Source organism: Nicotiana sylvestris, chromosome 7 (assembly GCF_000393655.2).
Source record: "Nicotiana sylvestris chromosome 7, ASM39365v2, whole genome shotgun sequence".
NCBI classification, from domain to species: Eukaryota; Viridiplantae; Streptophyta; class Magnoliopsida; order Solanales; family Solanaceae; genus Nicotiana; species Nicotiana sylvestris.
The window spans coordinates 88,134,532-88,141,102 of record NC_091063.1 but is presented as its reverse complement, the minus strand read 5'-3'; positions in this window follow the sequence as shown (position 1 = coordinate 88,141,102).

Genomic DNA, 6,571 nt, shown 5'->3' with positions numbered 1-6,571 from the left:
GAGAGGGCAAAGGCATCGCGGGCTAGAGTTTGGACCATATAGAGGTGAGTAATGATTATAAACTTGAGGGTATGAAACCCCGGATTACACATCGTTGTGCTATATTGAGGTGACGCACACGCTAGATGACGAGCGTGGGGTCATGCACCGTTGGAGATTATGACTTAGTCCATCCCGAATGACTATTTTACCGCGTATTTGACTGAAAACTATTTGCTATCATCATGTTTTGGGCTGAAGGCCATATTTGGGCCTCGTGCCAACTATTTGGACCTTTAGGGGATTTTTACTGATATTTTCTCACTGTTTGGACTTTATACTTGTACTCAGTCATGCTATGTTCTACTGTTTTTGTAACTCAGCAATGTTTACTCTGTTTTAACACATTAAATGATATTCTAAATGATAATTTGAGCTGAGTATCATGTTTTATTGTTGCCCGAGTGGCTTATGAGTTTCTGACTGAGTGAGGCCAAGGGCCTGTGTTGTGAGGATACACTGATTTATGATTATGAGGCTTAGGGCCTGAGATTGTACGCCACGAGGTGGCTTGTTGATATGAAGCCGAGAGCCTACTGATTATTCCACGAGATGGCTTGATATTGTGCTTGGGCCGTAAGGGGCCCCTCCCGGAGTTTGTACACCCCAGTGAGCGCGGGTACCCAGTGTGTTATGTGATATAGCCTGCAAGCTGATGTTGTTCCATATTATTGCCCAAGGGGCGATTCTTGATTTATATTATGCCCAAGGGGATGAGTACGAGTGATTGTGAGGTAGCCCGATGGGCAGGTTCTGTTGATACTATACTCGAGGGGCGGTTTATGGTACATGTTTTGCCGAAGGGCTGTTTATATTTCTATTATGTTTACTCACTGTTTTATCACTCGTTTGAAACTGTTGAAAATTATTTTTAAAAGGTTTTCACTGAAACTGAGCATGATTTACGAAGTAAATAATTTCCGTATTGTGTTGGAAATATCCTTTTTTGTTGTAGCGTATTGACATGATTTACGTGCTTTCTTACTACTCAGCTTTCATTTACCTTTATTACTCACTAAGTCGGAGTACTCACATTACTCCCTGCACCTTATGTGCAGATTCAGGTATTTTTGAACTCGATAGCGGGTGTTGGTTGCTCAGAGGTAGAGTCATCGGAGTTTAGCAAGGTAGCTGCTGACGTTTGCAGCACTGCTTTTCTCCCTCTTGATTTCATTAGACTTTATTTAGTACATCTTCAGTCTTTTCGTTGTATTCAGACTTTAGTAGATGCTCGTGACTTGTGACATCCCAATGTCGGGCTTGTATATTATTTCCGCACTGTTCATTTAGACTTACACTATGCACTATCTAATTAATTAAAAGGCTTAAATTGACTTATTAAAATTGTTAAAAATGAATTTGGAAATTGTGTCGGCTGACCTTGTCTTCACGAGAGTCTCCATCACGACCGGGTCCGGTTTGGGGTCGTGACACACACTCACCCTAATAAGAGAAGTCTAATATCATCTCTTGTCACAAAATAAGAGAAGACATAGTCCATACATTCAAATCAAGAGCAAAAATGTAATTTAAGGACCCACACATGAGAACAAGAATCCACTTACTCTCACAAAAAAATTCATGTGTCTCCCAATATCATATCATATGCTCACCATATTATAGGACTCGACTAGTCTAATTATGCCAACTATAGGATCAAATAAGATTTTATGGGTTGTAATGTAGGCTAAGGGACATGTAGGATACATGTGGGTAAAAGTGTCTAACCCTCCTAAACACTTTAATAAAATACAACAATCAATTCGGGTGCATACTTATCATACCCTAGCTTCAAATGCTATAATACTATATCATTTCAAGGTTAGACCCTCTTTCTTTAAGCACTTCACATATTGGCAACTCACTAGCAAGGATAAGGTATAATCGGGAGATGGGTTATCTTTTTCTTCTCTTTTTTCTTCTTCTTTTTTCCTTGTTTTGTTTTTGTTTTTTTTTCTAACACTATCTACATGATTGCAATTTTCGCTTGTGGTTGTCGCGCCCCATTTTCATGTAAAAGCGGGTTTCGACATGTGACAATTCTTTTAAATAGGTATCAAAAGAGAAGAGTCGTCACCTAACGATTTTAAGGTGCATTAGGGCACCTATTTGCGAATAACTCTGATTTAACTAGTTTATGTCACCAAAGATTGGGTAAGGGTTCATAATATAATGGAATAGTTAAATGCAAAGTAATAAAATAAGTCAAAGCTTGTGAAAAAAATTGGGCCAGAATAATATATATATATATATATAGTACGTCGATGGTAACGACCCGACTGGTCGTTTTGAGCGAAAGTTGAACGAATATTAACTTATGTATAAATAGATCTAGAATGGAATTTTGATGGTTCTAATAGCTCCGTATGGTGATTTTGGACTTAGGAGCATGTTCAGATATTGATTTGGAAGTCCGTGGATAATTTTGGCTTGAATTGGTGAAAGTTGGAAAAATAGAAGTTTGGAGAGTTGAGAAGTTTGACCGAGAGTTGACTTTGTGGTTACCGGACTCGGATTTTGGTTCCGAAAGTTGGAATAGGTCCGTTATATCATTATGACTTGTGTGTAAAATTTGAGATTAATCGGAATTGGTTTGGTATGTTTCAGCATTAGTTTTGAAAGTCAGAAGTTCATAACTTCATTAGGCTTGAATCAATGTGCGATTCGTGGATGTGATTTGACACTTCGACCGAGTTCGTATGATATTTTGGGACTTGTTGGCATGTTTAGTTGAGGTCCCGTGGGCCTCGGGTGTGATTCAGATCATTTTCGGCGCATTTCAGAACATGGAGGGACTGCTGATTTTGTTGTTGCTAGTTTCCTTGTACACGATCGCGAAGAGTATTGTTGGAAGATGAGGAAATTTTGTTATACGTTCGCGAGAAGGTGTATGCGAATGCGAAGCTTGGGAAGGCAGTGCTACGCGAATGTGTGTGTTACGTCGCGTTCGCGAAGAAGAATGGAGGAGACTGGGGTTCACGCGAATTATTCTTCGCGATCACGTGAAGAGGTTCACGGTCGTATAGGTCTGGGAGTCGCATTAGTGTGGGGTTATTCACGTTCGTGAAGATTAATTTTGGCAGCTTGTGGATTTGTGCTTCGCGATCGCGAAGAAGAGCACTTGGGCAGAATATAAATTTTCAAAAATGAGGGTTTGAGTTATATTTCATAATTTGATTTTGGGAGCTCGGATTAAAGTGATTCTTGGAAGGATTTTTAGGGGATTGATTGAGATAAATGATTCTAACTCGGATTCGGTTAACATACATGAATATATTATTATTTTTATCATTTAATTAGTTTTTTGCGTTGGAAAAATTGAGGAAACTTGTAGAAACTTCATAGGCTTAAAATTGAGGATTTGAAGGTCGAGTTGTGATCAGAATTGAGTAATTTTGGTATGGTTGGACTCGTGGTTGAATGGGTGTTCGAATTTTGAGACGTGGGCCCGGGGTTGACTTTTGAGTTGACTTTTGTTAAAGATCTTAATTTTGTCATATGGATTTGATTTCTATAGCTTGTGTTGATTTTATCGAGTTGTTTGTTGCTAGATTCGAGGCATTTGGAGGCCGATTCGCGAGGCAAGGGTTTATTGGAGTAAAGATTGCACAGTTTGAGGTAAGTAACACTCCTAAACTTGGTTCTGAGGGTATGAATCCCTGAATTATGTATTATGTGATCGGTGTTAAGGTGACACACATGCTAGGTGACAGGCGTGTGGGCGTACACCGTAGAAATTGTGACTCAGTCGATTATGTAGAACTATGTAGTCATCTTATCTGAATATCATTATTGTACTCTGTGTGTTAGAGAATTTGAGTTGTGATTTATGTTAGAAATCATGTTTAAGCTATGTGCTGGTACTATTAGGACCCATAATTGTCGTTCTTTTGTTGTTGAGTTATTTGCTTAATTTGCAGTTATGTACTCAGTCGCATTCATCATTGCATATCATATCTCAGTCTCTGTTATCATTTATTGTTGGCATGAGTGTTGTGAGCCCGGGAGACTGGAGAGATTGATGACTGAGTGAGGCCAAGGGCCTGTTTGTGAGTGATATTGATGGGATTGGGCTACGTGCCGCAGCAGGTATTATTGACTCATGATGGGATCGGGCTGCACGCCGCAACATGTATTATTGATTCATGATAGAATCAGGCTACGCTCTGTAGTAGGTTTTATTAGCACTTGGGCAAGATCCGTCCCTCCGGAGTCTGACATACCAGCAATGAGCGGAGGTATCGTACAATGCTGAGTGACTGAGTGTAATGAGAGAGAATTGAGACAGTCAGATTTAGTGCTCTGAGAGTGTGAGTACATGAGGTTTTCATTGTGTTGCATCGCATGTGACATGCACATTGACATGTAGATATAGAGATTTAATATTCCTCATATTTGTCATACTTGGCATATTTTATCTGTATTGGGCTTAACTGTTAAACCTAGAAGCATATCTATATTCCTATATTGTGTACCAACAGATTATGAGTTACTCTGAGATATTATTGTCATATTTCCTATCATTCTGTGCTGTTAAATTCTGTATTGGGACGATATTGGTTAAGCACGTCACTACTTTCAGCCCAACGTTCGTCTTGTTACTTATTGAGTACATTGGTCGGTTGTACTCATACTATACTCTGCACTTCGTGTGCAGATCCAGGTATTTTCAGGCACGTCGGTTGCTGATTTTGGAGCTTTATTAGTTCAGAGACTATCGAGGTAGCTGCTTTGGCATACGCAGACCTTGACTCTCCTCATTTTTCTTTCCAGTTTATTTATATTGTTCTACCTCCCTAGACATTGTTTTAGTAGTCAGACCATGTTATTGTATAAATGTTGATGTACTCAGTGACACCCGAATTTTGAGAAATTTTGTATTGAGTTACAGTATTTTCTTCTAGTTATTATAAGAACTTATTTACTTAAGCATATTTCAGTACGTTTAAATTAAAGATGCATGTTATTTGTGAGTTGTCGGCTTGCCTAGTATCGCGATAGGCGCCATCATGGCACATGTGATTTTGGATCGCGACAAGTTGGTATCAGAGCCTAGGTTACATAGGTCTCACGAGTCATGAGCAGGTATAGTAGAGTCTTGCGGATCGGTACAAAGACGTCTGTACATATCTTCGAGAGGCTACCGAACCCTTAGGAAAACTTCACATTCTTGTATTCTTATCATGCAAATTTGTTGATTCCGGAAACTAAACTTCTGTTATTCTATTCTCTTATAGATAATAAGGACACTTGCTACCGGACCGAGCGAACGTACACCAGTACTATCAGCTAGGGCCACGAGAGGCCGGGGTCGCGATAGAGGCCGAGGTGCAGCTCGTACCGCAGCTAGAGCAACACCTATAGATCCACCAGTTGCTCCAGCTCAGGGGCAGGTTCCAAGTGTGGTTTAGCCGGTGGGGCCAGCTCAGGCACAAACTGTGCCTATTGTGATTCCAGGCCTTCAAAAGGCTCTGGACTAGATATTGATGGTTTGCAATAGCCTTGCTCAGGAGGTCTCAGTTCAGGCCACACCAGCCACTTCTCAGGCCGGGGGAGGTGTTCAGACTCCCGCCATCGATGCTCCAGAGAAGGTGGTGCAGGGACTTCAGACACTGGGGGTACTACCAGTCCAGCCAATTGCAGTTGCTCAGGCTTAGGTGGGTCCTCCGATGAGTGACGAGGAGCAGAAGAGGCTAGAGAGGTTTTGGGTCTCATGCCTCCATCATTCAGTGGGGCTGAGTCAGAGGATGCTCGGGACTTCTTGGATAGGTGCCAACGGATTCTTCGTGCGATGGGTATTCTGGAGACTAGTGAGGTCTCATTTACTACTTTTCAACTGTCGGGGGGAAGCCTTTAGATGGTGGAACGCTTATGAGTGGAGCAGGCGATGCACCATTTTCATAACACGAGTTCTTCGTTCTCTTTGTGGAGAAGTTTGTGCCACCCGCTTTCTCAATCGAAAATGGAAACTAGCCTACTGAACGATTCCATCTATCACTTACGTCATTTCTCACTGTCAGAAATCTCAAATTTAGAATTTAAGCATGAAGTCATCGACACGCAAGGAGGAGTTGTGTAGGCAGTTTGAGCAGCTACGTCAGTAGGGTATGTGTATTACCTAGTATGAGATGAGATTTTCAGAGTTGGATCGTCGCACGATCTGGTTGGTTCCCACAGAGAGGGAGAGGATTAGGAGGTTCATTGATGACCTCAATTATGGACTGCGCTTTGTTATGACTCGAGAGAATGTATCAGGTGCTACGTTTGACGAGGTGGTTTATATTGCTCGGCGGCTAGAGTTGGTCCGTAGTCAGGAGTGTGAGGAGAGGGAGGTCAAGAGGCCTCGTGGTTCGGGTGGTTTCAGCGATGTTTCTTCTGGTGGTCAGTCCCACCACAACAGGGGACGTCTTTACAGGCCCACTCAGATGGCTCGTCCGATTCATCGTGGTGCATCAGCTAGCCATGGTTCATACAGTGCTCGTCCGGGTCCGTCATCTGTCAGTACCCTCCCAGCTCAGTGTTCATCTCGTGC